General features: G+C 33.5%; 2 pseudogenes; one reads left to right on the plus strand and one right to left on the minus strand.

The window, feature by feature from the left end:
• Window positions 1-19,569, plus strand: part of LOC101334140 (tyrosine--tRNA ligase, mitochondrial pseudogene) — a 307,010-nt pseudogene that overhangs the window by 100,939 nt on the left and 186,502 nt on the right.
• Window positions 1-19,569, minus strand: part of LOC101333849 (serine/threonine-protein phosphatase 2A 56 kDa regulatory subunit gamma isoform-like) — a 146,636-nt pseudogene that overhangs the window by 14,775 nt on the left and 112,292 nt on the right.

Raw genomic sequence — 19,569 nt, forward strand, 5'->3', positions numbered from 1 at the left:
TAGTTATACTTATTAAATTCACTGGATAGATAGATATATAGATAGAGGTATAGATATAAATATAGATAGAGATGTAGACATAGATGTAGATGTATACATAAATATTGATTTTTTTGATTAGCTACTTGAATTTATCCATATAGATACAGTTTGAGATAATGGATTTCTATATTATTTCTCAGATGTGAATTTTTCGTACTTTCCAATAATTTTGTCCACTGTTTACTATTTATGGTTATAATAAAATCTTGTCAAAATAAAGCATAAATAAAATATATTTCATTTCAAATTTCTATTAATTTTTGAAAATCAAGATTTGGCATGTAATTTAACAGACTACTTGGTGGAAAGATATGGCTTTGGAGCCATATCTAGACTGAATATATGCTTCGTCACTTAGAGCCCATGTAATGTAGAGAAAGTTGCTTAACAACTCTGGGATACAACATCCATATCTATAAAAAAGAGGATAACTCATACTTATCTCACACTCTATAAATATGTTATTGTTTGACTCAGAACCACTTATTCTCATGTTCTTATGTTTAATTCTTATGTTGAATATAAACATTTATTATTGTAGACATATATTTATATTTTTCTATCTCTCAAATTCTTTTTCAGTTCATTCAATGCTAAATTTCATTAGTGAATGATGAAACCATCATATTAAAACAGAGAGAAATATAAAAACACTGAACTGTATGAGTTTTAAGTATTATTTTGATGTTTATATTTGTTTTACTGTTGGGGAGTGGGAAATTATCTAATGAATATAGTCTGAGGAGAGATTGATAGCACATCATGGTAACACACATTTAAGTTTCTACCTCATCTTGTTTTCAGTATTAAAAAGGAGCAATGACCAAAAACAATTCCTAAAAGTGGTTTTCTTAATTGTTCACTGTTCATCATATCTATAAAATCTCCTCTAGGATTGAATTTGTTACTTTGCCTTTGTGGATTAAATTTGCTTTGCTATATCTCCAATTTTTCATCTTGTCTTTTAAACAGTTTGCTATCAAATTGGGGCCTAAGCTCACAGGGCATTATCTTCATGAGGAGAGTTCACCTCTGTAACACTGGAAAGTTGTGGAACTGAATTCAGGCAAGATGAGAAAGAGGCTTCAGGATTGTGTATTAAATTCTAATGTATTTTCATAAAATAACTTGCCAAGTGTTCATAATTAGGATATCCTCTCATTGTTATTGGGTACTTTATAAGAGGCTATCTGGTATCAAGCTCAATGAAAACAATCATAACAATTTCTTTTCTGAAGTATATATATAGGTTAAAAATAATTTATTTTTTCTTATACATTAAAGTTGCATAAGTCACTTAATTCAAGAGTTCCTTTCACACATTTTATGTAATTTTCTTATACTCAGGCTTTTCCACTCATGTCAAGTTAAAGTTTCAAGTTGAACATATACACTGTTGACCTGAAACAAATAGACTGCCAGTTATTTCTCCAGCAAAGATGGGTTTGTTTGGGATTAGCAGAGAGTCGCAATTCAGGGTCTGCAACCATGGTGAGCCACTTGTGTGTCCCTGCAGGGGAAGGGAAGGAGGTCATTTTACAGAGGGGAAAAGGAAGTTGGAGGGCTATGGTAAACAGAGTCCATGGCTTTTCATTGGCTGAATCCTTGCCAGGAAAAAAGGGTGGTCTTTCTTCATGTTGGGCTTGGCTGTTGTCACAGGATATGAGAGTTCCTCTTTCTGGTCTCCCAACACCATTCAATTGAGGTTTCTGTTTATTAATTTTTACAATACTTTCCATAAGCCAAAAGGACCATGTTTATCTAATAGTTTTCTAAGAAATAAGAATAAACATCTTAAGCTAAGCTGGAAAAGTAATTAAAATTGAAACCAACACAACCTTTTTTCCCATTCTAAGAAATTTCCACTCAAAACTAGGCATGTCATTTTAAGGCAAAGCTATGTTGATATATATATAGAATATTTTGAACAATAGTTTGTAGTCATTTTGCCAGAATGGCAGTAATGCCATTGATCTGGTGAAAGAATTTTGTCTCATTTTTATAAATTTTTATCATTTATTTGCTTAATGTAGTGATAATCTGATGATATGAATGTAGCCAATTAAAAATCATCCATTTTTTTTAGATTTACCTTCATAAAAAATGAAGAATATATTTTGACATTTGCAAAAACTTCACTAGTATTTTGTGAGTGAAGTTAGCAAGAGGCAGAATTCTTTTTTGCTGAGTTATAATTGCATATAAAATGAATATAAATATGAAAAAAGTAAGAGAATTCCAGAAATGCTGGAACTCTTGGAATATTCTTGGGTGTAAGCTTGTACAAACAATGCTGCTGTGTTTGAGGGGATAAGGATTGCTTTAAAGCCATTCCTTATTCAATTCCAGAAAGATAATATCTAGGGGAGATATGTTTTCACTTAATCTCCTTATGCTAAGTGTGTAAGAGAAGAAATAGTCAGAGTGGGCTGTTATGTGCTCAACAGTCACAATGAATTAGTTTAAGATGCATTTTGAACTTTAAGAAATAAAAACGATAGCTACAACTCTATATTAATATACTTTTTAACCATTTAAGTGGCATGCATTTTCAGTGCTCAACAGAAGGCCGTAAAAATCAACACTAGTATATTATTTATGCTTAGGTATTAATTGCTTGGGGATATAAAATGTCATTATTATTTTTATACCAGCTAACTGAAGTGGAAAAATGAGATAATTCTCACAAGCAGAATTCACATTTGCTTCAATTATGTGGATACTTCGGATGAAAAAAACTTTTATGTTATAATTACTACATCTTTCAACTTTATTTCATGTCTTGTCACAACTTTAATATGTCAGTTCCGGTTCTACCAATGCTAGGTTTTTGTTTTTTTTTCTTAGCACCATATGTTGTACTTTGCCGAGTATGTTCTAAAATTAAGTATGGAAATCTTAGGTATCAAAAGGCATTGGAAGAAATAGGATAACAGTTTCAAAGTTATCACAAGAAGGTGTAAATCTGTGGTGACATATACAAATAAGCATCTTAAGGATAGTCTTTTTAAAATGGACTCTTTTAAAGGTCCTTGTTTAAAGTATCTAATGCAAGCAGATCGAATTTTGGAAGTAAGCATCATCAGTGACTTGGTAGAACATGTGGTTTAAAGATTTCTTACCCAAGGCACAATATTGCACAGCTTTACAAGGGCATAAATATAATTTAACACACAGTGATCTAAACCTTAACTTGATTTATGACTGCTGACAGCATCTAAGCACAAGAAATAAAGGCAACAAACTTTCCTCAGTCGTTGGAATGCTTAATGTTAATTTTGTGTGCACGTAATTGGTTTTTTTTACCTTGTACCATAAAGAAGGTTTTCCTCCATTATTTTCAGTTTTCTCTATATCACATTTCAAGGGCATTAGTATTTGAGGCACATTTTTGCTAATCCCCTTTTCCATGCTTGGCCCTATCTAGGACAAAGGACACATTTTCTCCCAAATCTTGGGAGACTAGTTTACATTGAAGTCGAAGTGTTCTTATATAAAATAAGATAAACGAGTTAGCATTAACTGTTCTATTTTTACTTAGAACTTTAAAAATTGAGAGACTGGTTAAAAACAAAATTGTTATAAATGACTGTGATTTGGAGGAGAAAAATATATATATTAGAATGTTCAGTGTTCATTCAATAAGTATGCCTCAATTAATGACTGCAGTACACAATAAATGTTAGTATATCAATCAGGTCACCAAAGAGAATTGCATTATTAACATTCATTAACTTTGTAACAGATAACTTAATTGTACAAATAACCCAAAGCTATGTAATTAGGATGTGATTATATTCACATTTCTTTATGACAAAATGAACTTATAGTTCAAGTAACTGGTGCAAGTAAAAAGGAAAATGTGAAATGAGGTTATAAATCAACTATTAAATACTTATTCTCCTTTGCTACTGACTAGGTACAAAAGGATGTTTTAATTCTCTGTGTTTTAATAACAATTTTCTATTAAGTAATTTTGTAGAATTGAGCTCAATAATAGTCCCTCTTTTCACATTATAGTCAAAATGTTCCCTCTTTTCTCATTATTTGGGAAAGGCGGGACTGTTTTCTTGTTGCTTTAATTATGTTTATATTATGTGTATATTCATGGGCTAAAATAAGGAAAATTTAAACATTAGGATGTACTGCCTTTTTTTCAATCTTATTATAAATCTTCATTTCTTGCAGGGAGGGAGAAGTAGTCATTTATGGGTTAATTAGTCCTAACTCCATCCTTGGACAAAGAGATGTTGAGAATGCCAGCATCTGATAAAGACTGATGAAAGCTTAACTCTTGGTTTCAGGTGAAGTACTCGTGCTCATCTAGTATTTATATCTGTACTTCAACATTCTGGAACAGGACATCCATATCAAAAAAAAAATAGTTTACTGGAAATACAATAACTAGTACACTCCTTTTTATTGTGGCAGATAATTTTCTTTCCACTCAAAATTATGCACAATTTAGAATTTTCTATGCTTTAGATTGAATAAAGAACTAGTTTGACAAATAAATTGAAATCATATGAATATCTTAACCCCGATCTATTAACTATGGTACAATTGGAAGTAATGAATAAAACTCTCTGACTCCTAAATCATTGAATGAGAGAAGCAAAATTTAGTAGTACAGTCTATTCTAACATCATTTATTTTTGTGTTGTCCCCCAATACCTGTCTTTTTGTAATCCACAGCGTTGCTTGACATAGGTGAACTCACTCTCTTTCTGATATTTATTTGAGCATATTTTAAATTTCAAAGCCACCTGGCGAGTCAGCTCAACTTTCATGACTGTCTCCCTTCCAGCAAGATCTCCCAGGTTCACCTTATTAAGAAGAGATAACGTGTACTGCAGGTCTCCGATATGCCTGGCCCTAGGCTACCATTCATCAGTTCTGCTTCTCTTTAAATACAGTTTTCCATATTTTTGGTTTTTCCATGTCATGCTTATTAATTTTCAACAAAGAGATGAATGTTTGGAATGGCTACCAAGATATGTTTGTTTTAACACTCCCTGGTAGTTCTAGAGACAAAAATTCCAAAGGTTTGAAATCTAATTTTAGCCCTAATATTAGATTAGCAGTCTTAGGGTACTTTACTATTGTAACAGCCCTAAAAAGATTTTATTTTAGAATTTTAAATTTTTTAATGAAAAGTGATATATGTATACAGAAAAATGCACATACTGTAAGTATACAAATTAAATTTTTGCAAAATTAACACACCAGTGCAACCAGATAGAAATAAGAATTAAATCATTACCAACACCCAGAAGTCCCCTTCCACTCACTGCTGACTCAAGGAGAGCTATTTTCCTGACTTCCAGCAGCATAAGTATTTTTTATCTACTTTTTTAATATAAATTGTATCATAGATACTTTTCTCAGTGACTTCTTTTACTCCATGCTGTGTGATGCTCATCTAAATTTTTTCATGAAGTTGTAATCTTTCATTCTCTTTGCTAAATAGTATGTCATTTTGTGAGTAAACCATGATTTCTGTAGCACTGTATTTATCCAGTTTTCAGATATTATGAATTATACATTTATAAGCATATACATTTCTCTTGGGTACATACCTAGGAATGGAATTGTATCATATGGTATTCATATATTTAGTTGTTTTTTTAAAATAGCTTTACAGTATTCCAAAGAGTGTGAGCATTGTATGGAAGTTCTTGTTACTCCAGATGTGTGTCAACACTTAGTATTTTCTGTCCTATGACAAATGAAGTTGAGCACCTTTTCATTTTCGTGTCCCCTGAAATTTGAATAAATCAACATATATACACTACCGAAGGTAAAATAGTTGGCTGCTGGGAAGTGGCAGCATAGCACAGGGAGATCAGCTTGGTGCTTTGCGATGACCTAGAGGTGTTGGATAGGAAGGAGGGAAGGGAGGCTCAAGTGGGAGGGTATATGGGGACACGTACATGCATATGGCTGGTTCGCTTTGTTGTGCAACAGAAAGTAAAACAGTATTGTGAAGCAATTATACTCCAATAAAGATCCATTTAAAAAAATCTTAAGTTATTTGGATGCTTCAGAATCCAATGGTAACATGGAGAAATGGTATGAGTAGTCCATTAATTTCATAGTGACTGTATTTGTTTCATTTTGGGATTTTCTGTTTCTAGTTTGTGTTTGTTGAGGACAACAAATAACCCACCAGTTTTTCATTTTGTTAAGCTCCTGGGAAAGGAAAACCATTATTGCTTCTTTTTCTTCTATTTCTTAATTTCCAAATTACTTTTTTTGCATTCCTGGGAAATAGAGCCCAACTATATTCTGGATGAGTTTTATCATAACATACAATTTCACCTCAACCCATAACAAAAGAAACATGCACTGAGAGCTAAGTTACTGAATATGGCAGGGCTACTTATAGTAGCTTTTAAAAATACCTCTTCCATCATTCATATTTCTACAACCATTATCTGACCTCAGTTCCCATTAATTTTCATATTGTTTTAATAGAACACTTTACTACCTCAAACCTTCTTTCCAGTTTCTCCAGCTGCTAATCTGTTTGTTGCTTTGCTTCCAAATGGTTGTAGTGCTTTGTTGATTTAGTTTGCACCATTTGAGTCTGAGAGATGTGTTATAAGTATGTGCATGAACAAGTTTATGTGCGTGAACAAGTTAATCCTACTTTCCATGCACACTTTGTGGTTGCTTTGTTAGAAGTAGTTTGGGGATGGTGGGATTTGTGGGGCTTGCTTTTTTATAGAAAGTATAAAAATCACCAGAATCAACCCCATTGGTTTTGACTAATTTCCCTTTACACAAGCTGCTGCTGTCCAATGCGACTATGAGTTTTGCCACTTCTGCCAGAAGTATGACTTCTTCTCTGTTTAGGAGCAATTGTTTCATACAAGGAGTAGTATTTTTTCAGGAGTAGTAGAAAGGGATTCATTCTAACTTGCTTTTGTTACTGAGAGACCATCTGTGACAATTGAGGACAGGGATAGAGGAAAACAACACCCTCTCTTTGTCCCCCCATATCCCACTTGCTTACAAATAGTTGAGACTATCTATATGCACCATCCTGACCCTGTCAAACTTTCATATTGGCTCATATGAGTCAGCAGCACAGGTTTGGCTTCCTGAAAAACAGTTCTGAACATGTTAGCGACCTCAGAAAACTTCAAGATTTATCTCGATTTCTCAGACTGCTTTAAAGAATACTCCCTCTTTAAAGTCCATTTCAATCTCACCTGCAGTTATTCCTTCTCTCATGCTAAGCTCCAGCCAGATAAACCCTCTCACCATCCCTTGAGGATCCTTTCTGTTTCTGCATCTCCAAATCTTTGCTCTAATCTGATTTTGGCTTTAAGTATCTTTCCCTCACCATCTTCACTTATCCAAATTCTATGTCTCTTTCAACTTCAGAGGAACTGACATCTTCCTGTTCAAGTGTGTGTTGGTCTCCCCAGCTTCAAAGCTTATCTTCTTTCAATTTGTTGAGTATATTTTTTTTCCACCCCACCATACTTTCTGTGTTCTCATAGAAGATTTGGTTATACAAGTCTTGACCACAAGTACATTCCTTCCATAATTTCTAACAGCATAGTTTCTTGCATGTTGTGGAATTAAACAAATATCACAGTATATTGTTTAAGATCTTCTTTTTTCACATTATGCTGTCTCTGAAATATGGATCATTATTTTTCAGTCAATGACATCTTGCAGTCACAGTGGCTAAGGAATAAGTGTGAGCCAGTTGTCCTTGCTTATGCATGCGAGAACTCCATCAAAGCTGGTCATGTTTTTGTCACTTCAATCAAGTTGTGTGCATTGTTGTCACTTTAAGTGTTGATTTTAATTGCCATTTAAATCTTCCAAAGATTACAAATTGCTTTAGCACTGAAACAAGAAGTTATTGTGTTCAAAGAAAGGGAAAGAAAGAAAGCAGTGGGGCATCACATTGGTAATAGCGAAACAAATAGTCTTCACCGTGGAAAATGACAGCTATTCCATATTGTCCTGCAAAGCTACCTCCAGCTGCTTTATGGCCACTGAGAAAGGAAAATACCCACGAGCAGATAATGTTTAACTATCATACACATGGGAAATGATCACCAGTCCCATGCCAGGGAATGCAAACTGAATACAGTTAAAAATTACAAAATTCCTTTGAATAGATGAAAGAAACCTTAATGTAATGAAAGGATTGTGTAACCAATTAATTTATTACATGGGCTTATTGTTAATGTATGCCAGATTTGAATTCACAAGGTTTTTTTTCTTAATTAGTGATTCATAAAGTAATGGCATATCTTATAATTGATGGCTTATTAAAATCAAAGGTGAAGGAATGTATGCTAAAAGATTGAATGAAAACATGCAAGGATAAATGGTAAAATCTCATCTTGGTACTATAATTCTGAAATTATGTTCCTAATACTGCAAGTCTTCAGCCCAGGACATAATTTGGGCTATACTTTCTCTGATTAGAAAAAATATAGGAAAATCAACATTTATTCGGACTAAATAACTCTTTTTGAAATGTAGTTTGTTCAGTAACACACACACACCAGCTGTGTGTGTACATATACATGAAATATGATTGTGGGTATATTTTGTCAATAATTGATTGTGCTATTACTTTACAACATGAAATAGAGATGAGCCATTTTTTTCCCTTAATGTGAACATTTAGAAATCAGGAGATGTTCCTCTATAGATGATATACCTATTTCATAGTGGCCCAATACATATAAAACATACTGCCCGAACTCCCCAATTCAATGCACTCTACCTGATAACCACAAAACATGCTGATAACTCTATCACAACTAAAATACTCTTCATGAAGAGATGAATGATAGAAAATGAAATTTACAAGTACATGCCTAGTTGACATATTTATAATAAAAATATATTTGTCGAGGGGTATCTTTGTTTAAAAAGTTGAACTAGACTTAGTTTTCCCCTAAAGCTGCAGCCCTACTGAGAGTTGCTTGAATGTTTTTCCACTCCCACTTGAATTTTAGAGATGTAACATTCTCCTTTCCCCCTGTTTAGTGCTAACATTTATCTGTTTTCCCTCTGAACTTAGTATTAACTCCAAACTTGTGGGGAGGGACGAATCATGTATCACTTTATACATACAACCAAAACCAAAATCACTCTTGAGATAACCTCTTTACAATTCATTAAAGTTATTTTAGTGACTGAGGTAAGAAAGAAAATGCTAAAATGTGAAGAGTTTCAAAAAAGAAAAACACAGTTAAATTCTCTGCATTTGAAATTTAAGAGAAATTTCAGGTAGCAGGCAGAGAGAGGAAAGAGAAAAGAGAGATTGACAGGACACTTGGTTTGTGCCTTAAAGACATTTAACAACAGAGGTGTCTAATAAAAAATTGGTTATGCTTCTGCAGAACATCCCTCTCCCCATCAGTGTTCACTCTTCCTTCCCCAGGCTTCCTCCCCTACCTTAAGCCACTCTCCATCTCTACCTCAGTGATCCCCAGGAAATGCCATTTTCTACAGAGAAAGCTGAAGGGTTGTGTGTGTTTGGAAATGGAGGAACGTGGCTAGGATTCATATCTGGGTCTAAGGTGAAGAACTTTACATACGAGAGAACAGACAATCCATAAGCTAAACTGATTCCGTAGCAGTAGAAGAAAAGTTCCAGAATTCATCATGAGAATGTAAGCCTGTCTGCAGAAATCTTAGGGTAGGCACTGAACTTCTGTTTGGTGTAGGATTCGAATGGTTCATGATGGTTGAGGTTAATAGATTGGAACTGAACTTACTTGAGTGTTAAAGGCAAAGAAAGAAAGCTCAAAAGACATCTTGGTTATATTTGCATGACGGGGGCAAGAAATCAGGCTGAACTGGCGTAGCTGTACCACCGATTTGTCTTTGTCTGTCTCAATCACCTTAGACAGAAGATTATCCGTGTAGAGATCAATTAAGCCAATCACATAAACTGACCAAAATTCTCATTACTTCTTTTGATAACTTGCAATACAAGATGGGTATTTTTCAATAACTGAAAATATCTAAAATTATAACTCTTTGTCTGTTTCTGAAAATTTCGACCCCAACTGTCTCTGCCTTGCTTTTTAGCTGGCTTGGGTGGTACCTGGTTTAGGTTAATAAATATGCAATTTTCACATTAAAATTAGATACCAATTAAATCCAAACCTTCCCCATTTCTAATCATGAATTCTCTGTTTTCAATCCTGTCACTTCCTGCTTTGCTCAAAACTTCACATAATTAAGGAATAAAATTTATTTTATAATTTTTCTGTAGTCTTGAGTTTTAAGTATAGGGAAGAGAAAAAAACTTTACTTGGCCCTAATAAAACATGTGTCAATGTAAATGCATTTTTAGGGCACAGCGAAAAACATCCAATGAGATTGACATATTAAAATGAATGAATTCTCTCCAAGGTGGTAGTTTATTCAAAATATCTTAATTGACTTAAGATTGACTGACAGGATGGAGGAGCATCTGCTTGCTGGTGACTGAGGTTAATTTTAGAGTTCCATTATTCATGTAATCTCTCAGCATCATATAACTTTGTCATAATTCTTGTGTTTGACTTCATATATGAAATTAGTGTCCTTGTTGGTAGTGAAGCACAGATGATAAATTTTCTATTGTCCCCATAGTCCTTTGACTAATTTAGACTTAATATGCAGTAACTTATTTCCTAGTTTTTGAAAAATTGAATTAATTGCATGATTGGCCTTTTTCAGAATTCAGTGCCATTTTAAGTAACTTGTTTCTGATTTTAATACCAAATTCTTATTCAAAATTAAAAAGACCACTATTTAAAGGAAACTATTAATGTTATGTGGAATGAAATTTAGTGCCATAGGTTTCCTTAAGGAGCCAATTTACATATTCTGGTTTCTGTTAATACTACGCAGTCAGACTTAAATATGCTTGCATATTTCTTTCCAAAAATAATTCTGACTCCGGACAAGTGGCCATAAATTAACCTATTATCATCTACTCTTGTGTGTTTATTATACGTATATATGTATATATATACTGTGTGTGTTTATGATATGTGTGTATGTATGCGTACTCTGCAGTCATCCCTGTAAGCATGCTGAGGTTCTGTGTTTTTCATTTTTTCTGCCGTGTGTAAGTTAGGATAATTATAGCTTTATCAAAGGGAGAATCATATGAGAACTAGCAATACAGTGACCACAATATGTAAATACGGTATGTGTTGGCATTTTATATTAGACCAGACTTTGAACTGAGCTATTCCTCCCAGGGAAACAAAAAAGCATAAAATAGTTTTTCCTTCTTTGGAGGACATAACAGGTAATTACTTACATTAGCAGCAAATGCAATATTTTAATAGCTCTGATGTGTCTTCTTCATGATACCTTATCAGCATGTTGTTGCAATTTAGCCTTGAAAAATAAGTAGTAATGAAACTCGTGATTGGAAAGAGACAAGGTATTATTAAGAAGATACTGAAATGGGGTATGTAATTATGACCAGGTAATGTTACTGTGATGTGAATATAAGAGTAAAAAAAATAACAGTCTGGAAACTAAATACATACTAAGAAAACCACTCTGTGTTAGCATGTTGATTTAAAAGGTAATAATGTACATGTTTGCATATAGAGTGCTAGAAAAAATAAGATAAAAACATAATACTTAGAAATAGTGCATTTAGTTTCACTTTTTAAATTAATTAATTTATTAATTAATTACTTTATTTTTGTTGTGTTGGGTCTTCGTTGCTGCACGCGGGCTTTCTTTCATTGAATCGAGGTGGGGCTACTCTTCGTTGCGGTGTGCTGGCTTCTCACTGCAGTGGCTTCTCTTGTTGCGATGCACGGGCTCTAGGCGCGCGCGGTCTCAGTAATTGTGGCTCGTGGGCTCTAGAGCACAGGCTCTGTAGTTGTGAGCACAGGCTTAGTTGCTGCGCCGCGTGTGGGATCCCCCCGGACCGGGGCTCGAACCCATGTCCCCTGCATTGGCAGGCGGACTCCCAACCACTGCGCCACCAGGGAAGCCCCTAGTTTCCCTTTTAAATTTGAAAAATTGTCATCATTTTGATATAATTTGACAGAGAGAGTTTTAACTGCTCTTTAGTTTGTCTTCTTTAAATAATTACTATAATGGAGAAATATTATAAGGTGTATACACAAAAAATAAGATCATAAAGCCAATAAGGTAAAAATCATAATATTCTCATTTCTAATGTGTTTTATGTGTGCAGATTGGGTATACAGAATCTAAGATATATAAAGGAATATTGGCTCTTAGCATAACATGTAAAATATTTTACAGCAGTTTCACTTACACATGTAGACATCTTTAAAAACTAATTATTTAACTTTTGATTGATTTTAACTAAGAAACCAGGATTACCTCTTTTAAATATGTGAATATCCCCCTAAAAATATATGAATAAATTAATTAATTACCTTTAATAAAGATATTTCAGTATGTTTATTACAATTTAGAAACTTAAATGTATGGTACTCTAACTTATTAATAAATTAATCTTTCTGATCATTTTAATATTTCTTGATTAGCAATAATATATATTTTAATGTAATAAATTATAGCTAGGATTTAGATAATATACAAAACAGAAATCAGAAAATTGACATTTTCAGTAATATACATTGATAGAGAATGTTTTCATTGTTATTAAAGAAAAAGGAAAAACGTTTTCATTAATTCAAGCATATTAATGAGAGATTAAATTTATTTCTGTAATGCTGTCAGCAGTTACTAGGTTTTTAACATGTTTTTATTGAAGTAAAATACATATAACATAAAATTTAACATTCTAATGTGTACAATTCAATGGCATTTGTTATTTTCACAATACTGTGCAACTACCTCCTCTATCTGATTTCAAAACATTTTATCATCCCCAGAGAAAATCCTACAGCCATTAAGAAGTTTTACCCCATTCCTCCCTCCCCATAGCAGACTGACAACTACCAATCTGTCTTCTGTCTCTGTGGATTTACCAATTATGAATATTTCATATAGCACTTTGGTGGTTCCTCAAAAAGTTAAATATAGAATCACCATATGACTCAGTAATTCCACTCCTAGTATATATTGAAAACAGATAGTCAAGCAAATACTTGCATAGACATGGTTCATAGCAGCACTTTTTACAGCAACTAAAAGGTGGAAACAACCTAAATGTTCATCAGTGATTGAATGTATAAACCAATTGTGGGATGTACATACAATGGAATATTATTCTGCCTTAAAGATGAATGACATATTGATATATGCCACAACATAGATGAAACACTGAAAATATTATGAAAACACCATGCCACTTGAAAGAATCTGCTATAAAAGCTCACATATCACATAGCTTTTAAAAAAAAACTATGGTAAGAACAGTTAACATGAGATCCAACAATACATTTTTAAGTGTACAATACAGTATTATTAATTATAGGCATAGTGTTGTACAGCACATTTCTAGAACTTAATCATATTGTGTAACTGAAGGTGTCAAAATATGTCAAACTGTACATGGTAAATAAGTGTTATTTATTGTATGTCAATTATACAAATATGTGTGTAAGCATATATATATTTGTATGTCATTATTGGCATATAATAATCAACAAATATGTATTACACAAGGGGAAAAATAAAAAGATTCTCATGAAAATATAAACTGAATATGTGTCAAAGATTTTATTCAACTCATTAATTAATGAGGAAATTCTTAAAATGTTAAAGTGGCTTCAAAATGCATTTGAGGAGCTGAATATTTATAAACAATAAATGTTGTTTGCTGAGTCAGATTCCAAACTGGTTAATGTTCTGCACAGTCATAACAGTAAAATGTGGATATTTAGAGACAAAAATATTTGCATTTCCACTAGACAAAAATCTGTAACTTCACATTAGCCTTTACAGAGCTATGAAGTAGCCTAGTCAACAGTAAGTGAATCAGAGGCACAGCCCAGAACAGCACCTAAAGAACCTCCAGTAATCTTTTGTCTATTTCCAAGTTTCTCGTAATTTTTCTACAAATAGATTTCTCTCTGTCTAATGTTTATATTGTAAAATGCTTCAATTCATAATTCGAAGTATTTGCTATAAACAAAAAATAGAATTTTGAATAAGTTCAACAGAATTCTCAACAGTTGTTATTGTGTTTTTCTAAAATGTTGTCTAGTTCATATCTCAGGGAATAATACATTTGCCCTAAGGCATAAAACAAGAAAAATATGTTAATAGTCTTGATCAAAAACCCTAAGGTAGGGGCTTCCCTGGTGGCGCAGTGGTTGAGAGTCCGCCTGCCAATGCAGGGGACACGGGTTCGTGCCCCGGTCCGGGAAGATCCCGCATGCCGCGGAGCGGCTGGGCCCGTGAGCCATGGCCACTGAGCCTGCGCGTCCGGAGCCTGTGCTCCGCAACGGGAGAGACCACAACAGTGAGAGGCCCGCGTACTGCAAAAAAAAAAAAAACAAACCCATAAAAACCCTAAGATATAATGTAAATACATTGATAGGACCTATTAAATAATACCTTGTTTATTTATATTTAGATGAGAAAATTCTTTGCTTTTATTTTCTTATATTATAAATCTTTATGTTCATTTGCTTTCTGCTAATCACCTAAAGTTTAAAAATTAGCTCATTTCCCATCCGATATATATGTCAGTTACATTTTTCCGTATCAATGTAATACAGTCTATATCCTGCTGAAACTCATTTAGTATAATTGTGTATGCTTCACTTGTCTAGAATTCATCTGTGTATAGCATTTCAAAGAAAATAGTTATGTGGTAAATTACTTTTTATCCTCAGATGAGATCAGTTTTTATAATAAGTGAAAATTTCATTTCTTCCAATTGTCATATGCTTTATTACTTCAAAAAATACAATTATGCATGAATGAAGAGGGAATTTAAATTAATTTGTGTATTAAAGTTAAGTCAAAGTCCTGACCTCACACTATCTTTGAATACTTCCTGAAGTTCCACAATATGTTAATTCACTTAACAAATATTTACTTATGTAATGTGAGCTATGTGCCAGGCATTGTTCTAGGCTAAGAACATAAAAGACCAAAGCTCCTTAGAAACTACATTCCAGTGCATGGAGACATATATACCAATAAACTAGTAAGTAAACAGTATATCAGATGGTCCTAAGTATAAGAAGAGGAAACAAAAGTGGGGAAATATTAGGGATGCAGATTAGATAGTTGTAATTTTATTTATATATTTATTTATTCATTTTAATCTGAAATGTTTTATTAATTTTTAAATTTGTCTTTTAATTGAAGTAGAGTTGATTTACAATACTATTTTAGTTTCAGGTTTACAACATAATGATTAATGTTTTTATAGATTATACCCCATTTAAATTTATTATAAACTAATGGCTATATTTCCCTGTCCTGTACAATATATCCTAGTAGCTTATTTATTTTATGCATAGTCGTTTGTACCTATTAATCCCCTACTTTGCTATTACCCCTTCCACCTTTCCACCTCCCCACTGATGACCACTAGTTTGTTCTCTACATCTGTGAGTCTCTTTCTGTTTTGTTATATTCATTTATGTCTTTAAAAATTGTACATATAAGTGATAACATACAGTATTTGTCCTTCTCTGTCTGACTTATTTCACTAAGCATAATCCCCTCTAGATCCATCCATGTTGTTGCAAATTGCAGAATTTCTTTCTTTTATGGCTGAGTAATATTCTTTATTCATTTATCTGTTGATTAACACTTGGGTTGCTTCCGTATCTTGGCTGTTGTAAATAATGCTGCTGTGAATATTGGAACATTGGGTCCATGAATCTTTCAAAGTAGTGTTTTCATTTTCTTCAGCTGTACACTCAGGAGTGGAATTGCTGGATCATATGGTAGCTCTATTTTTAGGTTGTCAAGGTAGGTATCACTGAGGAAGTATGATATTGTGATTTATAATAAGTATGTAGTTGGTCTTCCTCCCCATTTCTGACACAGAGATCCTAAAATACTTAGCATTTCCTGAGGGCTGAGAGTCATAATATTTTTTATCTCCCTCCTGTCTTTTGTGTTATTTTCATATATTTTACTTCTACATTTATAGCAATCCCAAGCCACTTATTTTTGTGCTTCTATTGTCTTTTGAAAATATAGTAACCAATTGAAAATAATCTAAATTTATCAACATATTTAACTTTACAATATCTTCATTTCTTTCTGAGACCTTTTATATAGTTTTTTTTTAACATCTTTATTGGAGTATAATTGCTTTACAACAGTGTGTTAGTTTCTGCTGTATAACAAAGTGAATCAGCTATACATAAACATATATCCCCATATCTCCTCCCTGTTGCATCTCCCTCCCACCCTCCCTATCCCACCCCTCTAGGTGGACACAAAGCACCGAGCTGATCTCCCTGTGCTATGTGGCTACTTCCCACTAGCTATCTATTTTATATTTGGTAGTGTATCTATGTCCATGCCCCTCTGTCACTTCGTCCCACCCTACCCTTCCCCCTCCCCGTGTCCTCAAGTCCATTCTCTATGTCTGCGTCTTTATTTCTGTCCTGCCCCTAGGTTTTCAGAACCTTTTTTTTTTTTTTTAGATTCCATATATATGTCTTAGCATACAGTATTTGTTTTTCTCTTTCTGACTTACTGCACTCTGTATGACAGCCTCTAGGTCCATCCACCTTACTACAAATAACTCAATTTCATTTCTTTTTATGGCTGAGTTTATATAGTTTTACTTTAGCCTGAATGGCCAATAACTACATTTCTTGATCTCTTGGCAATGAACCTGTTTGGCTATTGCTCTTCTGAATGTGTGCTTATTTCATCTTATTTTCAGTACGTTAAAGCTGTTCCATTTTTTTTCTGGTTTCCATTATTTCTGATAACATGTTAGCTGACACTTTTATTATTAGTCCTTTTCATATAATAGCTCCCACTGCTGAGATGCTTTCTAGATATTTATATTTACTTTAATTAGAATTATAGAATGTGCTGTCCTTAAGCTTATTTTTCTATTTATTTATCTTATATGGTTTTGTTAAACTCTTGGAACTATATGTTGCTTTTAAACAACTTTGAAATAATTTTAGCCAATATTTCTTCAAATATTTGTCTGTCCCTTCCCCACTTTCAGCTCATTTTCTCTAATGCATATGTAAGTTAGACTATCTTATACGCTTACAGATTATTGAAGTTTTATTTTTTCTCAGTTGTTTTTTTCCTTGGGGAGGGTTGTTTGCTTGCAGAATTGCTCTCTAGTTTTCTGAACTTTTATTCTGCATTGACTAATCAGTTGACTGTTCCATGCAATGTTATTTTTGATTACAGATATTTTATTTTTATGTCTAATATTTGCAACTACTTCTATTTTTCATAGTTCTCTTGATATCCCCATTTCTTCTTTTATTATGTCCATCATTTTCTATAGTTTTAAGGATATATTTTTGATGGTTATTTAAAATCTTTGTCTTCTGATATAAGAATCATCTCTGGTTCTCTATCTGCATTGTTTGTTTCACATCTGATTATCTTTTTATCACATAATGGAGATTGTAGATGTTACCTGGCAAAGAACCTGGATATTTTTGTCTTCCTCTGAAGAGCGTTGATTTCTCTTCTAGCAGGAATTCCCTTACTGACAGATAACCTTGATAATGTAGAAGCTTAGTTTTATGCTTGGTTCAGCTGGCATATTTCATTTTTTTTTTTCAAATTATCAGTGCTGTGAAGTGATCGTTAATCCTAAGGCATGGCTCTTTGATGATTTTGATAGGGATCCCAAGGTATTTATCTAGCCCCTCAATTATTTAGACTTGAACTTCAAATTGTAACTTTTATAGAATGGAGAAGCTGTTGAAATCTCTGCTCAGTCCTTTTAGCCTATTACTTTTCTCAGAACTTCTTGGATTCAGGTCCTTCATGTGTGCAATTTAGGTGTCAGTCAAGACTTTGAGTCAATCTTGTACATGGGATCTTTGGGCCTTCCCACTGTGGCATCTTCTATTTTGGGATTTCTTTCCTAAATTTGTAGCCACTCCGCTTCACCTAAATCTTTATTTCTATTTTTCAAGCTAATAATATTCTCACTTTCTGCATAAACTATATTACTTGAGAACCATGCTGACCAGTGAGTATTTCCAGGGGGAAATTAGATTAAAATTGACTATTTAAACACTGCGAATTCTGTCCTTCAAGGGCCTTCAGTTTCTACCTGTATGCTCTCTAGTACTTTCAGGCAGTTGATTTTTTTTTAGACTTTTTAATTGTATTTGTTAGAATAATAGTCTGCTACAAACTACTCAGTCATTACCAGAAGCAAGAATATAATGTACATATTTGAAATACATTATACATTATATGTGGTACATTATATGTGTTTAAGCTTGTATCGTTCTCATTGAATTACTAGCAGTTTGTTATCCTGTTGGGTAAAGTTTTCACATTTGATCGATCGATGAATTGTTTTAGAAGTGTGAGAACTGGGCAAGGAATTTTATTTTAATCATGTCTTTTCTAAATTTTGGAATGCTGTGTATAGAAAATACAAGATAATGATTTTCTCCTCATCCAATCACAATATCATTTTCACATAATGGCTTATGCAAGTCTTATAAAAAGTCACAAGGGATTTATACAAACATTTAGGGCTATTGCACATAAACTGTTGGGTGAATTCATTTTGCAAGTGTAATTATTATGATGAAAAAATATAATTGAAGATTTTAGTCACATCCTTGAAAAGAGAGAATTTTATTAAAAATAGATACTTATCTACATTTTAAAAATCAAGTTCATTTTAAGTTTTTGTTAGCAGAAATTGGAAAAAATGGCATTTTATCTTTTACAACTACCCTTTCACAGTCTAACAGCAACAGCAAGTAGTTTGGTAGTTCTCCAAATATAGTCTAATTGTGAGAGCTGGTTAAGAATGCAAGTGTGTAGAGTCTAGGATTTTGCATTTATAAGTTCCTCAGGTGATCCTCCTACAGAATTTGAAAGCACCTGGTTTAATAATAGATGATTATCCAGATTAGTGACAAAATTCTGATGAATTTTCAAATTACTTCCTTTCTCAAGGAGCTTCCAAAATTTCTCATATCTTATTTATAAAATATGGAAATAATAGCACATGAGCCAACCTTATAAATAGGAATTAAAAACAGTGGGCTCCTGTGGAGCTAATAAAAATGGCTTAAAAAGCAGGGCAAAAATAAGAGTGTCTTGCTTTACGTTAAATGTTGTTCTTCATGAATACAGCACAATGAAAACCATATAATATAGTATAAACAATATAATAAAAGTATTCAAAATAAACTTAGTTCAGCAAGGAGAACCTGGCATGTGGCACAGATTAAAAGAAAGCTAGGGGGCTTCCCTGGTGGCGCAGTGGTTGAGAGTCCGCCTGCCGATGCAGGGGACGCGGGTTCGTGCCCCGGTCCGGGAAGATCCCCCATGCCGCGGAGCGGCTGGACCCGTGAGCCATGGCCGCTGAGCCTGCGCGTCCGGAGCCTGTGCTCCGCAACGGGAGAGGCCACAGCAGTGGGAGGCCCGTGT

The sequence above is a fragment of the Tursiops truncatus genome, chromosome 13 (genome assembly GCF_011762595.2).
Source record: "Tursiops truncatus isolate mTurTru1 chromosome 13, mTurTru1.mat.Y, whole genome shotgun sequence".
NCBI lineage: Eukaryota > Metazoa > Chordata > Mammalia > Artiodactyla > Delphinidae > Tursiops > Tursiops truncatus.